The following is a 25,357-nucleotide window of genomic DNA, read 5'->3' on the forward strand; positions in this document are numbered from 1 at the left end:
TGTAGGGAACCCTATGGAGGGGGCCGACAGGGTGGCCTCTAGGAACTGAGAGTAACACCCAGGTGATAGCCAGCAAAAAAACTGGGGCCTTCATCCTATATCATAAAAAACTGAATTCTGCCAACAACATGAATGAGCTTGCAAGAGGACCTAAACTCCGGAGGAGAACACAGCCCAGGTAACAACCAGGTGTACTGTGCCCAGGCTTCTGACCAACAAAAACTGTGAGATAATAAATGGGTGTTCTTTGAGTAACACCCAGGTGATAGCCAGCAAAAAAACTGGGGCCTTCATCCTATATCATAAAAAACTGAATTCTGCCAACAACATGAATGAGCTTGCAAGAGGACCTAAACTCCGGAGGAGAACACAGCCCAGGTAACAACCAGGTGTACTGTGCCCAGGCTTCTGACCAACAAAAACTGTGAGATAATAAATGGGTGTTCTTTAAAGTTGCTATGTTTATGGTAAGCTGTTACATTGCAACGGAAAACCAATACAGAAACCAGATTTAAACAGATTTTTTAAAAAAGTATTTTTAAAGACCTTTTATTAGAGGTGAAAAAGTTGAACTCAAATGTTCATTTCTAAGTTGTTTGTTCAAAGTACTGCTCACATACTCTTAAGGTATTTTTAAGGAGTTACCAATAAAATAATGTTTTAAATGAGTTTAGGGTCTCAGACACACCAATTTTCTTAATCTGTTATTTACTGAAATGTTGTACAGTTATATTTTAAAATAAGGAAAACAAGTTACAGTCCTGCTTTTTATTTTAGCTAAAAATCTAATACATGCTCATAGAAATTAAAATGAGAAAACTATATTTGTAAAAAGTAATACAAAGCAAGAATATTCTTTAGATCATTCTAATCTTATTCTCATTTTCATTCATTCAGTAAATATTGAGTGTCTGTTGTGAGCTAGACACCATGCTAGACAGTGGTCAGTGACCATAAAACTAGATCTGGCCCCTAATGTATAGTGCCCATAGGGAGACAGACATTAAAGATTCACACAAGTCAACATACAGTTATACATTATGATAAAAGCTTTGAAAGAAAACAATAGCATGCTTTGAGAAATAGAAGAGGTACTTATTTCAGAGGTCAAAGAAAGTCACTTTGAGGAAGTAATATTTAAGCTAAGAAATCAAAATGTTAATAGTAATTATCTATCCCTGCTCATGGGTCATCTGGAATTCTTCCTTAGAACCAAAAGAGATGTGATCCTCAAGATTGTGAACAGTTCAAACTTAGTCTATTAGAAAATTTAGCAAAGGGTTTACTGTCTTAGAAAAATGGTCAATAGAACTGAAAATTATTTAATATGTTAAAATCTTCAAAAGTTGTTAGGGTCAAGTACATGTCAATAATACTGTAATCATTCTGGGAACTCATGATATTTATAGAATGGTTAACATGTATAAAAGTTTTATAACCTTCTGGTTCATTTTCCTCTTTTGTAATAATAATTGTTGCATGAATAACTCTTGAAACATTTCCCAAAAACTATTAAATATCCATTGCATTTTTTCCTCTTGATTTCTTGGATTTTTAAACCTACTGGTTTATTTCTAGTGGCAAGTTCTAAGAATTAACCAGGATATTTAGCATCTTTGTTTCCACATTTGTAAGATGAGGGGGCAGATCTTAAAAATGAGGTCATTTCCAGCTCTGGATTTCTGAGAGCTGTAGTCTCAAAACAATTTTTGGCATTCATAAATGTGACTCTAACTGTAATTCTATCTCCCTTCCATAGAGTTTACTGAAAACATCCCAGATGATTACTCATGAGTAAAGTATGATGGCGTTTAACCAAATTCAGTCAGAAGCAAGAAGTTGGGTATATGAATGGAGAGAAGATAGGGCAAACCCATAAGTGGATTTAAAAATCCTAGAAGGATAGGAACCCTCAGAGGTGAACAGAAAGATTCTAACATAGTAAGGAAAGACTATATCTAGAAAACAATGTGTGTGAGTATCAACACTAACTTATGATACTTAAAAAAAATTAATTAATTAGTTAATTTTTTTTTTTTATTATGGTGACATTGGTTAATGAAATCCAGTAAGTTTCAAGTGTACAATTCAACAGTAAGGCATATATATATTGCATTGTGTGCTCACCGCCCATAGTTAGATTTTTTTCTGTCACTACATATTTGACACCTTTTACCCCATCTACCTCCATACTTAGGTATTATTTTATTTTTTGAGTAAACCAAGGTGTTTCTGATTACCTGCCAATAGTCAGAATAATTATACTATACAGAGCATCCACAATATCTATCCACAGGGCCAAATGTTGTCAGGCCCTGCTTCACTGCTAACCTCTACGTACTTTCTCATAGCTACGTAAAGTATAGTAGGTTTCATCAATTTTAGATTAATCCTTACTCAATTCCCAGAATCAATCATGACCTGAGAAAGGAAGATCTAACAAGCTCCATCTTGGCTCATGCTTTGAGATTTAGCATTAAATCATTCTTTATACTTTGTCCCACTTGAGACTATATACCTGGGCACTGCTTTGGTTCTTTTCCCTGGAGTCCTGTGCTAGTAACTTATGTCAGTCTCTTCCTATTAATTGAGTCCTTCTCTGTGCTATCCCTAAGGATTTGAGCATTGGTTCTTCAGTCTAGCACTGTAGACAAGCTTTCCAGGTGCCTGCTATATACATACGATCTCTATTATTTCTCTCCATCTCCTCAACATAGAATCAGTATCACCAAGATCTAAGAATTCACTTCTTAACAATTCATAACTCTAGCTCTCTTCTACAATTTTAATGCTACAGACTTACCATCATTAATATTAAGTAAAATTTATTAATTTTTGAGTGCCAAGCACTGTGCTAAGTGATTTTACATGGATTATCTCATTTAATCATTAACATATCCCTTCAGGTACCTCCTTGGCTAAATCAGTTATGGAAGTTCCACTTCTCTTGCCAGGGACTGGTGCAGATGACATAATTTTGACCACTGAAGGGAGATCTGTTGATAGGTTCCTAGAGGCACAGAAAGAAACATACTCTCTTCTTCTTTTGGACATTATCTGAATAGGCACTGGTCTGAGACCACAGCCATCACTAAGGATGGCAGGACAGAGAGACTGAAGAACCTGGTTCTTTGACAATATTGGTGAACTGATGAATTGATCAACCTGAGAGGCTTGGAGCTCTTAATTTATGAACTTTTGAATTTCCTTAACCATTTTAAATTGAGTTTTCTGCTAGCTGCAGCTAAAAGCAACTCATTTACTTATATAACAAAACTGACAAGCAGTACCGAGAGTCCACAACGATAAACCATATTATTAAAATTCATTATATTTTGATGTAGAAACAGCCATTAATGAAAGATTTTTCTTTCTCTAGGAATACATCTTGACTTACCATTCCACAAATTACACAATATGCAAGATGTGACTTTTTAAACTGATAATATTTGCTATCTTGGCTGATAAGAATGCTGATCAAATGCCATTTATAACACTAAGACCATCCTGCTTACAGAAAACAGCAGATTATAACTAATACTTTGTAAAGCCAAAAGTGCCCCAAGAAGTATTATATTACTCAGTTCTGTAGATAAAGCATAAATGTTATAGCTCCATATTTCAGACTTAGAAGTTAATGTTCCAGCACTCATCTCTGAACCAGTGCTCAAATCTGGAGGACATGTGAATAAGAAAGTTAGACAGAAATGCTGAAAGAAAGCTAATGGGGACAGAGTACAAAGGAGAAATAAAAACAGTCCTGAAGAAAAGTGAGAAAGATCCCTCTCATTATCTGGAGTGAACACAACAACAAAGTTCTAGATGTTTAAAAGTCCCTCCATAAAGATGTCATAGGAAGACGGTCTTCCAAAAGAAGGCTGGAAGCAACATTTAGCTTTTTAAATGAAAACCAGGGCGAGAGTTCTGCTGGTGTTGTCTCCTGACATAAAATGTACTAAACTGAGTGGTCCATTTCCTTGATGACAATAATGATATAACACATGTATTGAGCATCTAAGAGCAACTGACATTGCGTCTGTAGAGAACAAATAAAAACATGATTTATCACTAAATACTGAATGAAAATAGATGTCAGCTGCCAAAGGCCTGCAGAATTTAGTATGTTAAGAACTAGGGAACTGACAAGTTTCTAAAATTTTAAACTAATTTTCCTGAAAGTTGAGAAGCGTAATTTGCTGTACATGTTGTCCAAAATAAGCACTGGATAGCCTGAAGTGCCCCAAATTTTGTGTGAATTCAGAGAAGCTGTGTGCTGCCACTTATAAAGGCAAACAGCCTTAAAGTAGGAGAAATATTTTGTATGTTTAGTGCACAATTCATACATTGTAGGCATTAAGCTGCCCCAGAAGCCTTCTAACAGACTCCTGTTCCCACTCCAACTGCAGGTCTTCTGTGTGTTCCCATGTGCCCCAAGGCATCCTACTAACTAAAGATCTGGCCCCAGTAGACTCTCTATATGTTTATTGAATAAACAACTGGACAACTTTGCAAGTTAGACAAAATTTCTAGAAATGCTATAACAAATTTATGCATAAGGCAAAACTACTCACTTTATTTAGCCAAAGTATAGTAACAAGGTAGGGTGACCTCTTCTAGACAACTCTTGTAGCATTTCAAGGGTGAGCAGACTCATTTTTACTTCTAAAGACCTCCAAGTAAGAAATCTACCCTGAGTGTATTCGTCATAATAACCACTAAAGGCCACTCTTCTCTCAACCTTCTCCAATAATTTCTTTCATTTACCTAGTCATTCGACCAAATATCTGTTCAGCATTTTTAATATACTTGGCACTATTGTAGGCCTTGGGACTACACCAGGGAAGAGAGAAGACCCCTGTGTATCATCTGGTAAGGATATAGAGAGATATACAACAAATAATAAACATAAAAATTATTACATATATTAGATAATGGTAAGTACTATGCATAGATATAATTCAGGGGATGCAATACTTAAAAAGTGAGTGATTATTGTAGATTGGGAGGTCAGGAACAGCCTTTCCGGAAATGTGACATTTGGGCTGAGACCTGAATGACTGAAAGGACCAACCCTGTTGCCATCAGGGAGAAGAATGTTCCAACAAGAGCCAGGCAAAGGCTTTAAGATGAAAATAAGGTTAACTAGTTCAAAGAACAGAAAGATAGCCAGTATGGGGCTTACACAAATAAGGCAAGTGTTATGGGCTAAATTGTGTCTCCCCCAAATTTGTATGTTGAAGTCCTAATCCCCACTACCTCAGAATGTGACTGTATTGGAAGTCTTTAATGAAGTAATCAGGTTAACATGAGGTCACTAGGGTGGGCCCTAATCCAATATGACAGGTGTCATAAGAAGAGGAGATTGGGATACAGATAGCTACAGAGAGAAGAACATGTGAAGGCACAGAAGGCAGCCATTTACAAGCCAAGAGAGGCCTCAGGAGAAACCAACCCTACCAACACCTTGATTTTGGACTTCTAGCCTCCAGAATTGTGAAAAAAGAAGTTTCTATTATTTAAGCCACCAGTCTGAGGTAGTTTGTTATGGCAGCTCCAGCTCTAGAAAACTAATACAGCAAGGTAGCAGATAGAGGTGGGGGATTCAGGAAGAAGACAGATCAGACAGCAAGAAAGGCCTCAGGAGAAACCAACCCTACCAACACCTCGATTTTGGACTTCTAGCCTCCAGAATTGTGAAAAAAGAAGTTTCTATTATTTAAGCCACCAGTCTGAGGTAGTTTGTTATGGCAGCTCCAGCTCTAGAAAACTAATACAGCAAGGTAGCAGATAGAGGTGGGGGATTCAGGAAGAAGACAGATCAGACAGAACTGTGTAAACCAGCATGAAGGGTTGAGATTTTAAGTGTTATCAGAAGCCTCTGGAACTTTAAAGGAGGGGAGTGATGCAATCTAATTTACAAAGATAATTCTGGCTAGATGCATTGTGAAAATGGATTGGAAGGAAAGAATGGAAGCAGAGAAATTAGTTAAGAGGCAACTGCAGTAGTCCAAATGAAAGATAATGGTGGCTTGGACAAAGATAGTAATAGCAAAGACAGAATAGTGGCTGAATATGGAATGTGTTTTGAAGGAGAGTTCATAGGACTTGGTGGTAGATTGGATGTGGGAATGAAGGAAAGACGAGAATCAAGAATAATTTAGATTTTTGTCTTGAGCAATTGAGTGGACAGTGGACTAATTTTTGATATAGAAAAAGCAGAATAAAGAAGCAAGTCTGGGGAGAAAGTTGAAGAGTTCTGTTTTGGCCATGTTGAGTTTGAAATGCCTTCTAGATATTCAAACAGAGGCCAACACATTTGAACGCATTAATCTAGACTTCTGAGGCGTAGTCAGAACTAGACATAATATTTAGGGGTCAATACATAAAAATAGAAAACCTAGGGACATTAGAACTATCTCAAACTGTGGACTGCAGGAAGTGGTGTGAGAAATCTGGCCTTGATAATTCCTCTTAACAAGTATTCCAAGAGACTCTTGGACATATTTTTGGTCCATTGCTATTGCAAGGTATTGTGGCTGTTTGTAGCAATGAATGGAAAAATCTCCTTTTGGCAGGAAAGGACTTCTTAATGAACATTCATTATGATTGCACAGATAAAGGTCTGGAAACACAGAAATGGATTGTAATAAACTTTCCAAATATAATAGGCGTGTGAAGGCTTCAAGTGCTACTTCTTGCCAATTGCCTGTACCTTCTCTTGTTAAATTAAGTTTTGTGGAAGCTACAAAACATAACAGTAGTTAAAGATTTTATTCTTTCAGAAACCATCAATTTTGAAATTATGATCACTTGAACAGGAGACAAGGTGAAGTTCATTAAGCAAATAAATAAAGTAAGCAAGGCTATAGGAAGACCTTTCAGACATGTTTTAGAACAGCTCATCCAAAATACATTGATACTATAGCACCATAGGACTGAAGGAATCCTTGCTGTGCTAATTAAAACACATTCTTATTTCCTTATTAAAGTAAGCCCCCTAAAGATCTTGGCTCAGAAACCCTTCATTAGCATATTCTCAATGACTGCTGTAAGTGCTAAAAATGAGTAAGGCTGCATTTCTTTAAAAAAAAAAATACTATACTTACTAATATTTCAACAATAGAAACACATTTTCTTTGTAATTGGTGCAAGTTGGTGCTTTTTTGACTGTACCACATTGCCCAGTGTTCGAACACAATATTCAGGATGGTTTTTAGAATACCGAGATTATTTTTCGGAATACTGATTTTTTTCCCTTTTCCTAGTCATAGGTTTTTGGGTTTGTTGTGATAAAAACTTTCATTAGAGATGATTGTGACAGGCTCCAATCAGGGCTAGCAGAGTACACAGAAATTCATTCTAAGAAGCTGCCTTCTGATGCCAGGCTGCAGTGTGGCAAGTGATTTTGTAAATATTCCCCACTTTGTCATATGTTCAAACATTTGTTCCTCTTGGAGCTTATTTTTAAAATGTTCATGAAAAACCACCAGCCGAATATTTGTATGCTTATGGATAATAAATAAAGCTTATTTCCAAACAAAGTTTTACAAAGTGGCTAGTTTCAAAAAATTATCCTTGTTTTTGACAGTTGTCCGTATTCTGACATGGTAGTAATAAAAATAGTGAGTAATTTCTCTTCTCTGTTATCAAATCTGGGCATGATCAGCTGGACCGAGACTGGAACAGTCTGATAATATTTTCCTAATAGAAATTTTCTAGTCAACGTTTTACCAAGAAAAACTAATTATTGTCTAACTAACGAGTTTTGTCTTTCCTAAATTACTTTAGAAAAATATAGTAACATTCTTGCCATTATAATTTTTCCTCCTTTAAAAAAGAAGAGTTTATTTCTGCTTCCAATTATCACTAAGTAGTAACTAATTTTGAAATAAACCATTAATTTGAGGAATAGCTACCAGAGATATAACACAGAAAGGACTTCATATTTGGTTTTGAGTACCACTCAAAGTAAAATAAACTTTATGTCATCTAGTGTCTCTCCTTATGAGGCAGGGCATGATGAAATTAGATTCTCATAAATGTCATTGCCTCTATTTATTGTCTTTTTCCTTGAACCAGGGCTGAGTTGGCTAGGATCCATTGTCTCTCAACCAGACTTATCATGGATCAGGTGCATTCCATTTCACGACAGGAATGTGCTTATTACAAAATGTACAAAGCTCATAGTCTAACAGCGCACAATCTGTTGGCAAAAAACACATTGTTTAATAGTGGGTCTAGTCTGAAAGTTTTCCGATGTATTGAAACTAAATTTAATATCCCGTAAGTTGACACTCAAACCTTGAAATAAATCTCTAATGAACATGGTAATGTTTATGCTGTCTAAACTAAATGTATTTTAGTATTATGGAAATATACTCCCAAAGTATTTCTTATTGACATTATATGTAGTTAGCCAGATTTTATTGTTGCTTCCATTTCTCCTGGATGATAACTCAGGAACTTTGAAAAGTAAATTAACTCTTTCAGGTCCTTTAACATACTGCTTCTTTAGTTACTAGTGCATTTAGTGTTTGTGCAATGAACTGAAGAGTATCCTTATAAATACCCAGGGAGAAACTAAGAGTGACCTCTAAGAATAAGAAGAATGTGGGTAAATTAAGCAATTAAAAGACTATGCAAAAACTAGATTACAAAATTTTTTAAAAAGTATGACTGTTAATAAAGACTAAAAGGAAATGTGCAAAAATGAAAAGAGCTATGGCTGGCTGGTGGGTAACGGTTGTTGTGTCACTGGTGGAAGGAAGAAGGTGAGAAATGCCTGAACATTTCAAACTTCATCTAATACCTACAATTACGGGTGCTACTGCCCACTCTGGCCCCCAAGGCAGATCTGTGCATAGAGAACACGGACGGCTTGTCGGCGCACGCGTTCTATTATTTTAAACTTCCAAATAATATTAATGTAAGTCTGGGTAAGGAAGAGTGAACCACTTGTAGCTGTATAGAAGTTTTTTTTCTGCTTGGGCTATCTGCTCCTGGTTCATCTATGTTTCACTACATCCAAGCTCTCATTATTGGGGTCCCCTTGCTTTTTGGGGTTATCCCTTTGGACTGGACTTGAAACAGCCCAGCTCAGCTTTTGCTTCTGCATGACCCATTTCCAGTCCATTCAAACACTTCCACAAACTCTGGCAGTGCAGCTTTGCTCAACACAGCAGCGCTCTTCTGACTCTCGATCTAAACAGTTAGTCATCCAGTTTCTTGCTCTCAAGATCTTCTAGGCTCCTTACAATGGTGTTTTTCAACTATAGGAAATATATATATCAACTCTCTGAGGGGTCTCTTTAAAGCCCACTCTCTCTAGACATCCCATTCCACACAAAAATTAGAAAGTATAGATCAGTAAAAATAAAATCATTAAAAATCTTGGTAATCTTGACACCATGCAGAGATACTATTGTCACATAATTTGTCACATAAACTTTCAGAATTTTCTCTTGAAGTATGTTTATGAAAACATTTTTTGCTCATACTACTATAAAATTATACTCTAAGCAAACATAGTCTACATTTAAATAAAATACGGAGCATTACTATGAGGTAATTTAAAATAAAGTCACACTTTGAATGGAGATTGCTTTAAAGTGGACTTCCTGAAATATTATTATCTTTTGAAACAATTTTTTTGTTATTGGGTAATTCCAAACACAATAAGTAAAGCTCCTTGTATTGAATTTCAGAATACTTCAAAGACTTAACCCTAAATAAAGGTTCAGATTTTTATGGTGGTAAGAAAATTTGGAAACAACTTTATAAAACATTTAAATATTGAAAGAAATACCTCAGGATCAATTGGGACATATATTAAAATTTGAAGATACAAAGCTATGTCACAATTCATAGAGCCTTTCTTCTCTGAACATGAATGAACCAGATAAGAGAAAGAAAAAAATAGAACTATTTAGCTATCAAAACTAATTTTTCCTGAGATGTCGTAAAAATTTTCTTATGTGATGGCATGAAGTTTAAGTCTTGAACCAAATGCTGGGAAAGTAACCTTATAACTGCAAAATGATTCATTATTAAATATTGGACAGAGATAGGTCCTCTGTTCTTTGTAGATATGCACAGCAGACCTAGAAGGAACCTGATGAATCCAGGTTCTTATTGTTTTGAAGACACCTGATATCCCATTTCATCCAACGAGGCTGCCAACTCCTTGTCTACACCGACTACATGCCATGTCCCCCATGTTATGACTAAAAAGGATCTAAAATTCATGAAGCTTGTTGAAAGCTCAACTGTCACATTCAACTCATTCTAAAGTGTATGAGGAAAAGAGCAGAGCAGATATTTCAACTGAAGCTATTATTGTGCTTGAATAACCATATTCCATTAAACCTACTATAAGATGTTGATCACATCAGCCATGCAGTTGCATTCCTTTCTTTTATTTCGACTTGCCCAATTTCATTCTATGCAGTATTACTCTTTCTGTGTCCTTTATTCCAAGGTTGTCCAGAATTCAAAGCACTTATTCAGTAAGTTTGTAATCCAGTTTAGTATGCTATTAACAGAATTCTTGAGAAGATCATGGAAAAAGAAAATCAAATTTATTTTTGGGTCAATGACCAATTTTAAAGGAAACACATACTAAACTAGCTTCAAGGAAAAGGTCAAAATCCATGAGGTATTAAATGAAAAAAAAAAGAAAAAACATTCATTTCCACAATTTTCCAACATTCCTTAAAAATAAAAACAAGCCTAAGTATGGAATGGCAAGGTCCTGGTTCCCCCATACTAATGGTAGTGAACAATCCTGCCATTCATAGGAAGTTAGAAAGCAAGGGTTTTTCTTCAATACCAGGGAAGTTTTGGCTTCCTTTCCCTTCATTTATTCTGGGGTTCAAAATTGAACCTTATAAATCTTGAGTTAGTCTCAGAACAAATAATAATATACAATAAATTAAATGCTTTAAAGCTTGCTTTTTATTAGCATAACTGTCTCTCCATTATAAATGGTATATTAAAGCCACTGTTGTATTATAGTGCTAAATACTAAAAATATATATCCTAGAGAACTGAGCATTTTAAAGAACTAATATTCTACATAAACTACATATTACTCGATGACTAATTTAGTTTATTCCCCATTAAAAGGTTAACTGGAAATATATGATGGAAATTACACATTAAAGTTAAGAAAATAAATGTTTTAATTTTAAAATTCTTACATCAAACAGAAAGCAATTATTTTCCTATAATTTTTTTTTTCTATTTGGTATATCCATATAAGAACCTTAGAAGAAAGGATAGGTTTCCGCAAGCTCAGGGTACCAAATATGTGTCTCTGTCCAGACAGTTTTCCAGCGGGTAAAGTTGGGGTAGCATTTCTTTCCACAGGGCAATTGGTTTGGAATAACCTGCCAATGAACTCAGAACATTTTTTTTTCACCAGCAAAGTTAAGCTGAATAAAAGTAAAATTCATTTTCTGGATTATTTTATGATTATGAAAATATTTGTGTCTATCTTTTTTAGAGGGACCAAGATTAGGTGTAGTGAAAGAATTTTTCCTCTCTGAAACACCTTAGTGAGAACACATAAAAACCAACTCTAAATCATGCACGAAGCCATAGTAGGGAGAAAGTAAATGTTAAAGCAACAATAATATGATTCAACAAAAATAAAAATGAGTAATAGCCCAATATAAAATGCTGGGAAATTACAGTAATGTCACAATCCATCAGAAACAGCAAAACACACCGTTACTTTAACAAATATTTATCGATCACCTAATAGATGTCAAAGGTACATGTAGATATATGTGTGGTAAATTTCCGGACTGGAGAATAAATAAATTAAATAAAAAGAAACTAGCACAGGATGTATAACTCACAGAATCATGGAATATTAAAATCAGAAGAGATCTTCAAAGTCACATAGATCAGGAGACCAAGTTCCACTAGGTTTAAGTAACTACCCAGTCATGAGGGCAGAAGCAGGGCTAGAACTAAATCCCTTCATTTAAAGTGTAACAAGATGCCTGGCGCAGAAGAAATGTTTCTGAGATAAAAAAAAAAATAAAGGTTAAGACTACGAATAGATAGTTGTTTCTACTTAAAAAGTTTGAGAATAATTAATATGTTATTAATTATATATACATATAAATTTAAATTGTCTTCTTGGACTGAAGTATGGATTACCAGATTTCACTTAAAGTTTTCATATTGGCTGGGATTTCACTTTTCATGGCATCAAACGAGGAAGCATCTGCCATCTGACAAAACCAAAGGCCATTATAAGTGGTATATTTATGTGTATAAATGTGCCTTGGCCCTGAAAGACAAGAGTGAGGATCATCATCCTCTGTGTCAGTTTTAGAGGTTTCCACACAATGCAGAGATAATGGTCCAGGTGGTTTTCAACTGTTTTTCAAATGATTAAAAAATTAATAAATAAATCAAAGCCATTCACGATGTCTGCTAGATTTTCCTTAAAAAGTTCTTTGATGAAGCAAAACATCCCTTCCTCTCTCTCTCTCTCTCTCTCTCTCTCGTCCTGCCGTCCTCCCGTCCTCCCGTCCTCCCGTCCTCCCGTCCTCTCGTTCTTCCGTTCTTCCGTTCTTCCGTTCTTTCGTTCTTTCGTTCTTTCATTCTTTTCTTCTTTTTTCTCTTTTCTTTTTCTTTTTTGCCGACTTTGCAGTAATCTGTTTGAGGATTTAAGATTGGGCTTTTCAAATAAGATGATGACCTCTCTTCTTCTTCATTAAAATTTGAAGCCTGCCTACATGAAAAATTGGAAAATACATAGTATAAACTGTGACACAGTTTTGTATTTTGTTTCTAATTTCTGATAGCTGGATATTTTGAAATGTGCCTAAAGTGAATAAAAGCATGTGTCATATGAAGAAAGTTTTCATCATGAAAATGAGGTAATAAGGTAATTAGACTGAATTTTATAGGTGACTTATTGAACTCCACCCCATTATTTCAACCATATGCTTCATATTGCAATTTACAAAAGACATAAGTGAAAAATAAATTTGTTTAATACATGTGGGTGGATGTCAAATTTTGAAAACCAGAAAGGGATAAAAGAAGTTAATGACAGTGAATGAAATCTCCCCTATTGGGATAGGCAAAGTGATAGAGCAGATATAAGCTGTTAAGAGACAGTCCTTTTATATCTGCTCTTCTCCTTAAAGGGTGTTTCCTCATAAGCTTTTCTCCAAATGTGCCAAAGGTATATAAGCTTTGTTTATGTTCCTATTAAAAAAATTTCTAGAAACCTAATGAGATGAGGGTTGCACTCTGCCCTCAAAAGCTTATCGAAAAACAGTAAATTAGTCTCTTGTCTTTGGAAACTGGGATTCTTTTTAAAAAGTGAAAATTCTGGCAAATAAAATACCCTATTCTTGCAAATGAAGTAAAGATCCAGACAGATGTTTTGTGACATCGCTAAGCCAAGAATAACAGGAGAAGTCTCCCTATATTTATCTGAAACTCTACAGAAATTTATAGTGACAGGCAAACAGAAAAAAGCCACTAGAATAATGCACAGCTGAAATTCTAAATTGAAAAAAACAATCTCCAGTGGCGAATTTCAAAAATCTTTTTACCTTTACCATGTCTAAATTTCCTACTGTGCTTTAAATGCAAAAATATGTCTTAGGCTGAACACATAGGTACTAAAATGTGTCATCGATTGCTCCTTCATCTGTGAATAAATTATTTTCATTTTGGTTTATTGTAGCAAAGTCTGCTTTTAGCCTTAACGCAATTATACAATGGTCTAAGAGCTGTACGGGGCTTCATAGAGAATTAATCAATCCTTTGTTTTCACAGGTGAACAAACTGAGGTCCAGCTGAATTTCTCGTTCAGAGTCACCAGTTATTACAGTTCAGCTCAGAGATGTATCTTTTGTCACTTAGATCAGTGAGCAGTGCTCTTTCCATCATGTCCTTAGCACGAACAATGATGACCGAATAGCTACATGCAATGATGGTGCCCTTGGATTCGCTCCATCTGGGTGACTTTATATTCAAGCTTCACAAAAATCCATGAAGTACGTAAGTATGTGTTATTTTCACCACCATTCTACAGAAAAGAAAACTGAGGCACTGAGAGTGCAAGTAACCTTTTTGCAAGCATCTGCCTCCAATTCAGTGTGTCTAAACTGAGCTCATCTTTCCTGCAAAGCTGCTGACATCCTTACAACTCAGTTAATGCCATCACTCTTCTTTTCTCTCTCTCTCTCTCTCTCTCTCTCTCTATGCCTACAGCACCTGGTCTTCCTAGGTGGTCTCCCATCCAAGTACTAACCAGGCCTGACTCTGCTTAGCTTCTGAGATCAGACGGGATTGGGCGTATTCAAGGTGGCATGGCCGTAGACTCATCACTGTTCTCTTAGTCACCAAGCCTGGAACCTTAGAGTCATCTTTGACTCCTTAATTCCTTACCCTTCTCTACATTTCTACCACTACAGCAATTTCCTAAGTGTAGCCTCATTCTCCATTGCCTGAACAATTACAAAGCCTTTTAACTGGTTTCCTCTTAATGGCTTTCCCTGCTTTAATTCATCACACACATTTTATTCAGAGTAATAATAAAATTATTAGTAATTTACTAAAACAACAAAAATCTCATCAGTTTAAAAACCTAAGCTCACCTAACATTCAAATTTGAAACTTTCTTTTAAATGTATAAAGCTTTTTCTTCTACAAACTTCTCCTTGTAATCTTATACAGTTGTGTGAAGTTGGTATTATTTTCCCTGTTTTAAAGGTGGTGAACCAGGCCCCATGACATTAAACATTACACATATGTAGTAGATCATTTTGAAAACCACAAATGAATATAAAAATGCATACGGAAATGTACCTCTATTTTCTTATAACTGCACATAGTTTCTAGAGACAGAAAACAATCCAGGTAAATGCAGTCAAATATAGTAATTTCTCAATCGTTTAAACTTTAAACTCAGTTAAATTCAGATCCTTCCCCTTCCTCTCCATCTCTTTCTTTCTAGGTGATATTAACACTGAGTATTTACATAGAATCCTGTACCGGCATCTTCCAGGATGTACAACCACCCCACCACAGTCACTGGCACTGTCAAAGATAAAATAGTCACACCTGCACTACTATCTGGCTCCATCGTCCATTGATGCCTTTTCTAACCATGTAGTCTGGTCCCAACCATAAGGTCTCTTTGCACTATTGGCTCTCTCCTTTCTCTCTCTCTACCTCCTTCTTCCTCTTTTAATGTTTTAGCTGTTGTTGTTGTTTTATTATTTTTGTTCTCTCTCTCACACACACTCACACAGATATTCTTCTCTGCTTATTCATGGTGAAGGCACAGTAGACTAGGGATGGTTCTATGAACATCAAGGCACAAGAGTACGTGTCACACTGTTGCCACAGAGTCCAGGAAGATGTAGGTTATTTCTACTCTACTAAAGACTTCCTATGTGGATCCCTGGATTCCGTAAGGTCTGAAGTCTCTCTGGGCTTTGCCAAAGGGAGCTCTTGGGTTCTATGATGGCAGTGGATGGTGTCTTTGATAGAAAAAGCCTAGAGGATCCCTCCTCTTGGTTTCCTCAGTCACCTCAAAGAGAAGGCAGGAGTTCTTCCTGCTTGGGAGTGACTCTGTCACTTACTTAATCTCAGCCTTCATTTGGGCAAAACTGGGATAATAACATATATTTGGTAAGGATTAGAGGGTATACAGGTACAACATCTAGTAAAACGACGAACAAAATCTCTTATCCACAATTTTGAAATACCAAAGTTCTGAAAACCGGGAGTCTTTCTTTTTTTTAATTTAGTGGCAAAATCTGACTTGTGCTGATGTGAACGTATTTATGGACTTGTTTATGTCACCATATTCTGGCTTCAGGGGTTTCAGAAAAGTAATTGTGCACCTGAAAGAGATTTTCTCTGGATATAGAATTCTAGGCTAACATTTTTTTTTCTTTTTTAGTTCTTTAAAGATTGTCATTACATTGTCTCATGGCCTGCATTGTTTCTGATGAGAATTCTGTGGTCATTCTTATCATTGTTCCTCTATATTCATTGTTCCTCTATATTCTGACTGCTTTTAAGATTTTCACTTCATCACTGGTTTTTAGTAATTAGATTATAATGTGTCTTGGCTTTATAATGTGGTTTGGCTTTCTTTTTATTTCTTCTGTTTGGGATTCATTCAGCATTTTGTCTGTGGGCTTATAGTATTCATAAACTTTAAAAAATATTTAGCCATTATTTCTTCCTTTTTACTGTCCTCTCCCAATCTCCAACTGTTAAGTTTTTTCTTCAGTGTTTTTTTTCTCTCTGTGTTTCATTTTTGGAAAGTTTCTATTGCAATGTCTAAAAGTTCACCAATCTTTTCTTCTACAGTGTCTAATCTGTCCTTAATCCCATCCAGTGTATTTTCCATTTAAGATTTTTTTTTAATTTCTAGAAATTTTATTTGCCTTTTAAAATATATCTTTCATGTTTTGCTGAACCTTCATTTACACCCTGAGGCATATTTATGAGATTTTTTGATAGCCATTTTAAGATTCTTGCCTACTATTTCCACCATCTCTATCATTTATAGATCTCTTTCCACTGAATTGATTTTTCTTCGGAATATGGGTCATATTTTTCTGCTTCTTTGTGTAACTGTTAATTTTTATTAGATTCTGGACATTGTAAACTTTTTCATTGGGTACTAGATTTTACTGTATTCCTTTAAAATGTGTTGGCTTTTGTTTCAACATACTGTTATACAACTTTCAGATAAGTTTGATCTTTTTGAAGATTACTTTTAGGTTTTGTTATGGTGCCCCCAGAGCAATCTTTATTCTGGTATTGATTTTCCTTCACTACAAAAGCACCGCTTTTCTGAGGCTCTATGCAATGCTCTCCATATTTTGAGATCTCTCCATTCTGGCTGGTGGGAATATGAACTATTCCCATCTATGTGTGAGTTCTGAGAATTATTTGGCCTGTTTTCTGGTGGTTCTTTTTCTAGTCATAGGTAGTTCTTATGCATGCACAAATGAATTCTCAGCAAAGGCTGAAGGAATAATTTTGTAGCTCTCTAGAATGCTCTCTCTATGAAACTCCCTTGTCTCCAGTACTCTTTCCTGAAAATTCTACTATCTTGGTCTCTCCAAATTCTGATCTTTGGCTTCTCAACTCAGCAAGACCACCAGGCTCTGTTCTGTTCCCCCTCTTTCTTCCGTGGCCTGGAAACTGCCTCCAGAAAGTAAACTGGAGTAATTAAAGATCTCATTGCAATTGTTTTTCTTCCCTCAGGGTCATAGTTCTATTCTTCCTGATTTAACCATTATTTCATATAATTGGTCCAGTTTTCTAATTGTTTACAGCTAAAGGGAGATTCCTGTAGGCTTTCATGGATAGAAACAGAAGGTTCAAACCTGTACACTTAGACATTGTTACTTTGCTTCCCTTCCAATCTCTGTGCCAACCTTATATAATTTCTTACAACTTGAATGACCTTTCTTCTCATTAAAATAATGAGGACCAATATATTCCCCTCTAACAAACACATGAATGATCTAGAGATTACTTCTCTGAGAACACGTATAATGATTCTTGATGATACTGGTGATGTTAGCATGAGAAGGAGTAGACAGTGAGTGTGATAAAATTGTTTTAAGATTTATTTAAATGTTATCTAAAATGTTATGCTCTAATATAACTGTTAACTCTAACAAAGCTTGAAAGCCATTAAGGAGACCATTTGTACCTATACGGCAGTCTGTCTCTGGACTGTATTTGGGAGATGGACCTGTAGCAAAGTGATTAATAAGCAAATCTAAACACTGTATTAAAATTAACAGAGACCCAGAAGTGCAGCTAATAATTACTGCTGATTCTTTTCCTCTCCTCCTCTGCAATATCTATTTAAGCTCCTGAATAAGACAACCTTGGCGTGCCAGAGTACTAGGAGTTAAAGATACTGGCACGGAATAAAGCAGCTGGAAACGTGGGTCCATAACTATACCCAGAGAACTTTCTTAACTTTATGCAAAAACAGAATCAGAAAAGCTCAAGAAAAAAATATTCTATTTAGGCTTGGTGTAGAAAACCAGGAATATCTTAGAAGAAAATAAAGGATTAGTAAAACAGGCACTAAATTTTATCTTAATGACTGTGTTCTTTAATAATTTGCTTTTAGGTGTGATATCTCATTTCAAAACACATTTTAAAAGAATATTATCAAATTGGAAAATGTATAGTTCTCTTCCTCAAATCATTTTGCCTGTGAGAAACCCCTATGTTTGGACCACCAGCCTCACATAACGGCAGTTTAGTCGGCAGTCAGACCAGCCCTGCAAGGAGGTAGTCTAGGAGAGTAATTGAGTTCATGGACATTGGAATCAGCCAGACCACATTTTGAGTACAAGATTAACCACTTACTAGTTGTGTGACCTTGGCATATTAGTGAACCTCTCCAACTTTTGGTTTCTTGACCTGGAGCTATTTTACTCAATTTCACCAATTTCGAGGTCCTTGTCTTTAAAGTGGAGATTATAATAGCGACTGCTTCATAGGGTTGCCCTGATGATCAAATGAAATAATGCATGTAAAAGCTTTAGGACAATCCCAGGAACACAGAAAATTCAATTTTAGTTACTATTACTATTACTACTATTGTTAAGATAAAAACTGCCTCCTGAACACTAGCTTTGTAAATACAAGTTATATAAATAGACAGTAAATGTTATAAACAATGAGATTACAAAAATAATCTGAATGGTTGAATAAAATAAAAAATAATTACATAAAAATAATTTTAATCATGTTCATTGTTTCCTTTACAAATGAAACTGGAAGCATGGGCAAAAGCAACACATATCACTTCCTTCAGTTCCCAGACCTCACTCCACCCAGTTCCATTTTAAATTTGTTGTCCAGAATCATTAGATCCCTTAGTAAAGTATAATATTATGCTTTATATTTAAAAAATCGTGACAATTTTATTATAAGAATCCATAGGCCCCTCTTCTTTAACTTATCTGGATGTAACATCGAGGAAAATTCTGGTAGATACTATCATTCTAGGACAAGCAATGGCTTTCCAAAAAAATGACAAAAAAAGAAGAAAGTGTCACCTTCCTTGTGCTCCTGATGAAGATATTTTTATCTACTTTCAATGCAGAATATTTGATTTCCTGACTGATAGATGGTTTCTTTGTTAAGGTCTCACTAAGGGTTCACTAAAAGAAACTCAAATAGACAACTCCCAGAAACTGTACAGCAAAGTGTTTAAATTTACAAGCTTTGGAATCAGACAACTTGGAGAAGTTGCTAGGTGACTGGGCAAGTTATTTATATTCTGAGCCTGTTTACTCACCTGTAAAATGGACATTCAAAGCTGTTTTTACCTGTCAGTGTTATTGTGATTAACAAAATGGTGTATATAAATCATTCAGCATGGTGCCCTACCCATAATCAACACGAAGAACTCAGAACATCGAGTATATGTCACTTTCATCACTAATGATTTATTCATCCACTGAACAGACTCATGCGCGGAGTAGCTGATGCTGTGTCAGGCCTGCGCGCAATGCTTTAGTTACTTAGTTGAAATCCCTCTTGACACGAAGGTCTTCACCAGAGACAGTGAGCCCTGTGAGGGTGGTATCTCTGCTCTCATGTTGACAGCTACATCACTATGGGCCTGGCTGGCATGGTGCCGACTAGATAAGAGATGCTAACAAGATGTTGAGTTTTTTTTTCTTGAATCAAATGAGTAAGGGATGAATGAAAGATATGATACAAGGATGATTAAGATGAACTCCTTGACCTCAGGGAACTCATATTCTAGCTGGAGTTGAAATTAGGCCCATAGAAGGGAAATGGAAGCAGAGAGAGTTAAGGAGGGAATTTCAGGCAGTGGGAATTTACTCACTATGAGTAAAATACCAAAAGTTTCTATTACAGTAATGTTAATACAGTTCAGCAATAATGGCAAAAGAATGCGTAATCGAACTCGACATTTCCAGACCTCTTAATTTCTAACAACAACAACAACAACAAAAAACCCCAGAAATATCTTTATTACTTATCATAGGAAAAAGAAACTCTGGTCAATTTTACATCTGAAATCAGAGAATAGAAAGGAATACATTATCACATAGTCTTCTGTGTTAGCTCAAGCCCAATTATACCCTTAGTGTCCCTATTTGCCTTTGGTTAGGGGTGCCAAAACTAGCCTTCTCTTCTCCTCCCTGCTATGGCTACTTTAGAAGAGACATAGGACAAATGAGGATCAGATATCAGCTTTATTCAGGGTACCCTGGCAAGGACCAAACTGAAGAACTGGTAATGTCTCCTACTTTCCAGACAGCAGTGACCACAGCCTGATCTGCAAGCAGGGTGAATCTAATTTAAAAACCCAACTGCACCATCCTCCACTCCACCCACCTGCCCCAAGGCATTCCACAAGGAAACAGGAAACAGAGGCACAGGGCATGCTCTGCTGTGCAAAGAAAAAAAGGTAGAACCTGTTTCCTACTTTTGAGGCAAAGTGACTTGCCAATCCACTCAAAAATGTGGCTGACCAAGGGGATTATCCACTTCTCAGCATGGATCAAAGGACCAGAATGGTTCACTGCAATGGTTTCCTTTAAGGAAACATGAGGAAAAGAAATAAAGGTCCCTGCCTCTCGTACTCCAAGTGCAACTTTTATTTAGGAGAGAGATGATTCTGTACTGTTTTTGACTGAAACAGATGCTTGTTCTTCTGCTATAGATAGCAAAAGCCAAGCATTCTGATTTGATTTATTTTATCCTTGACCAGGAAGAGCCTGATAAGACAAACTTACTAATAACAAAGTAACAACCAAAACAAGGAACTACACCTCAAATATTCTAAAATCAAAGTTTATTTTGTTGCTTATTTGTATTATGAGTAATAATGGAAGAATCAAATCATTTAGTTGCTTAAGTGTGCTGTTCTCAAATAGCTCATCTTGGAGACAACACAAGGAAATGGTATTGCCCATGTTCAATACATGTTTTATTGAGATTTTATTTTGATCACAAGGAGTCCGGATATAGGACCTTACATTATTTTGAGAGTGCATCTACATCAGCCCTGTTAAAGAAACAGAACTGTGGGGTTGTAAAAGCCACTCCCCGTTTTTTTAATCTATGTGCCCGAGTACACCCAAAGATTTCTTTTTCCCTTTGGAAAACCTTGGCTTTGACTTGGGCTCATTGTCACTATGTATCAAAAACAACCAGGGAGGATTGCCTGAAGAATACACAGTCTACTCTTCCAGAAACTGTAAAAGGTATATCTGAATTAAGAGTTCACCTGCTGTAATACAGAAGTCAGTGAGTTGCACCTACTATAAGAATGTGATGGATGATGCTATTTATATCATCACACACTGTCCACATGGGATCCCCAAGAGAAATTCCTCTCTGAGTTTAGCAGAAAGATTTTTCACTTCTCAGTAACTGATTTTTCTGTATCTTTGCATCCTTGCAGGTTGAAATACCTACCAGGTTCACCTCTTAATGCTAGCAGTTGGAAAGCTTAGAGTGGAATTTGTCATTCATATATAACAGTGTGTAGATCATACATATCATTAATTAGATTCCTGGCTTTACTTGATGTTAATTGTTCTTATTTTTTCCTTTATTCATATTTTGATGGATTCTATCTCGTATTTTACATGTCTTATGTCTCTTGTGCAGCATGATGATGCATAAAAGGAAAACATAAAAATGTAAGCAGAGATAAGATCCATGCCCACAATGTGATTATACTCTTCAAAGATGTGGTTGGCAAATGTCTGGGTTTCTAAAGCTTTACTTATACAATGCCAGAACATTAGGCTGTAAAGTGAACAATTCTGAGTACACTAGACTCTTTTTCATCAGTAAATTCTGGTGCTGTGTAGAAACTGCCTTTGAGTACTTAAAAGTAGTTATGATAATATACTGTGTTGATACAGACAATAAAATGACAGAAATGTTTCTTTTTTCTAAGAGCCTAGAGCTCCAAAGAGAGAGGGAGACTACTATGAAAACTTAAAATTTATTAAAAGTGAAATCTTCCATTTGTGACACCTTTTTACCTTAATTTATTCACTTTTTGGGAGCACGAGAGAATGACCAAATAAATTAGAAAAACTAAAGATAGTTCTAACAGCATATACAGAATAGCATGGTTAATATTTACCTTAAGGAAAAAAGGTTGTGATGAAGCTGAAATATAATTTTACTTTGAATTTTAAGGGAACCAGGTACCGTTATATGTAAATTTTAAAAAGAAGCACTATTACTATCTTATTTGAAAGAAAACATTTCATAAACTGTTCTGTACCTAGTTCTTTTTTATTGTGTCCTGAAAGTCTAGTCTTTTAAAAGTTCACCTTATATTTCTCTTTTCCAGAGTCTGTGAAATTTTTCCCAATCAGTCTTTTACTTACTAGCAAATGGGACTACTTTCCAAAATTCTTTATAGACAAAATATTTTTAAAAGACAGTACATACAAATTTCCCACACTATTTTAGATTCAGATTAATTTGATAATTTCTTCTGAAATCTATAATTTCGGTTACAAATCCCAAGTGGATTATCTGGTAAATACAGCTGACCTAAAGTTTCATTTCTAGAAAACACAATTAACTAATAAAAATATTCTCAGAATTCTTGCTTTTGCTCCAAAAATATTAGTTTAACCTCAACAGATACCTACTCTCTTAAGAGAGCTGTGTATGAGCCCATGGAAGAGTGCCTGTTCCAAGTGATAAGAAGGGATCTGTGTGTGTTGGCAGTGGGCTAGGGCTCTCCCTTAAGGCCTCCTAGGATTTGATCTGGAGACTAATGATACCAAGTTTAACGGAATTTTTCCCTTGGACATGTAAACTCCTAGGTTTACCAAATAGAATTATAGAAAAGAAGTAAAACAAAATAGAGTAGTTACATCCAAGAAAACTCTGAGATGACCCATTCAGAACGTGCAAGACACACTGTACTTAAAATGTTCTTGAAGGCTCATTTCTGTATGGGCAGCCTAAACATCCCTAAGCTCTACTATTCAGGAATCTTATTTCCAGGCACAGTGTCCTGGAGCATTTGCAATTTTTCAATTGGAACTCTCAGCACTTTACTTTAAAAATAGCCTAAAGTCAGAAACTGAAACACTGATCTATTTTTTCAACCCCCAAGTTGCTCCTTAGTCAACATAACATTGAACATTTCTGAACAAAGGGATTCTTAAGGCTGGCTGTGGTTCGGGCAAGTCCTAAACTTACCAACAGGAAAATAAGTTATTCACAAAAGAAAAAAAAATGTATTAGGGAGATCTATTTCTCCCTAATGTTGAATTATGTATTAAATCAGTTCACATTTTATTTTGGACCATTAACCTGTAATTTAACATTGTTGTTAAAAAATGGATGGTTTGGTCTATTTGATGTCAAGTTGTTTACTAGAAAAATAATGCAATGAGTAGAACCGGAAAATAAATACAATTTCCCTTGTGTGATTGTTTACAAATGGACACGTGGTACTCCTGGCAAAGTTTACAAGTTTACATGTTACATTTGAACCACGTAATTGATGACAATAAAACACTTTAGTTAATACAAAACAAGTTTTATATCTTAAATCATAACTATATCCATTCTGTTACTTTTAATAGGATAAAAAAATCTTTCTACAATTATAATAGTAAATTTATAAAATATTTTAGAGCCCACACAAAAGAAAAAAAAGTTTATAAAATTTTCCTTTAAGAACTGCATATTGTATTTAACAAATAAACTTAATCAGAGATATGCAAAGCAAGATTACAATTCACAAGTATTAAGAATTCGATGACCTCCATTTCTAGGATCCCCTTCTTAGGCAATGCCACCGGGTCATATAATGACCCATTACACATGAAACTTCTACCTGTCGGACGGCAGGTGACAAACCCTGCAAGACCACATTCTAGAAGGCACTGCTAAGCTTCATTCGTCCTTACCATAGCTGACTGCCATCAAACTGCCATCCAAAATTGCTTTAGGGAAGCAGTTCCTCCGCAATCTTTTCAACAGATTCCCTGTTTTAACATCCACCTGTGTTACTGAAGAACAGTCTGACCCGGATTGAGCCATGGAGCAAATAATAACACTAACGGCAACTCCAGACAGAAAAAAATAGAAGTTAATTTTCCAGACTCTTGTGGGAATACAGAGCATGTCTGCTGAAACTGAATCCAAGAGTTCAGTGATATTGTAGACTCAAGTATTTCTTTATATTCCACGTAATGGCTTTTCCGTTCTTGGTGTTTTATAACACACTACTGAGCCATGATTTAGAATGTGAGGGAAGTTTTCTCTTTCTCCCTCCTTCTCTCTCTCAGTTTGAATTATACAACAATTATAACTGCAAAGTGAAACTCTAACAGAAAGCCACAAGGGTTGTTCTATTCAGTGCTCTTATTGAATGTCACCACTGCAATTTAAGTCGGTTTATGATAATTTTTTTGTTTGTTGGGGGAACATCATTTCTTTAGGCATTAAGTCTATATTTCTTTCTTTTGGGTTTTATTTTGTGTCATTTTTGGCAGGGAATGGCTAACTCTACAATCTGCCCTTGGAGAGCCTGACATTACATCCTCACTCTCTGTCATTTTCAACTCTGTTTTATCTTCTTCTTGCCAAGGACAAATGTTCTTTTGTTGATACCACAGTTAAGCTATCATAAGCCTTTCTCTTTCTGTAAATGTAGAGACTATCAAATTCTCTCTCAGTTTTATACAGCTGCCACTTCACATTTTTTCTGAGAGCAGAGATTCTAGCAAATCTCTTTAGTTTATCTATCACTAGATAGGCCAAATGGGTTTGATTCCATTTGGTCTACAATCTAGCATAACAAAGATTACCTAAAAGAAATAGCTTTTAAACTGTATCTAAGATAACACAGGGAAATAGTGAAACACCTGAGGAAAAGATCTTGTTTTTCCCTGACATTAAAAATCTTACTGTAAAAATAATGTAGTTGGTTCTATAATGGGTATACATCAATAAATTGTTAGTACAGACATGGAGATATTTCTTCTAAACAAACACAGGTGTCAGGAAGCTTAAGCGTATAAACAAGGTCACTCCTTATTTTTCTGTAAGTTTGCTTTAAAGTCTTAAAAAGTAGTATCTGGATCAACAGAATAGGGCTGGTACTAAGGTGTGGTTCATTCCCTGATTCACATTTGCCTGAGAAAACACTTGACCACTGGCTGAAATTAAACTGCCCTCAATGAAGTTCTGCTTTATAGCAGTGAATAGTCAATTGGAGATGGCATGTTGGAATAGACGTCTTGAAAAAAGTTGGAGCCCACATGAGAAAGAGAAGAACTCATCAAGAGAGAGG

General features: G+C 35.7%; 1 protein-coding gene and 1 pseudogene across 2 annotated transcripts in view; both read right to left on the reverse strand.

Annotated features, from left to right (window-relative positions):
• DDAH1 (dimethylarginine dimethylaminohydrolase 1) overlaps positions 1-25,357 on the reverse strand; it is a 212,884-nt gene that overhangs the window by 45,912 nt on the left and 141,615 nt on the right. The window lies entirely within an intron of this gene.
• LOC112485799 lies at positions 14,239-14,357 on the reverse strand (annotated as a pseudogene).

This window comes from Pteropus alecto, unplaced genomic scaffold (assembly GCF_000325575.1).
Source record: "Pteropus alecto unplaced genomic scaffold, ASM32557v1 scaffold25, whole genome shotgun sequence".
Classification (NCBI taxonomy): domain Eukaryota; kingdom Metazoa; phylum Chordata; class Mammalia; order Chiroptera; family Pteropodidae; genus Pteropus; species Pteropus alecto.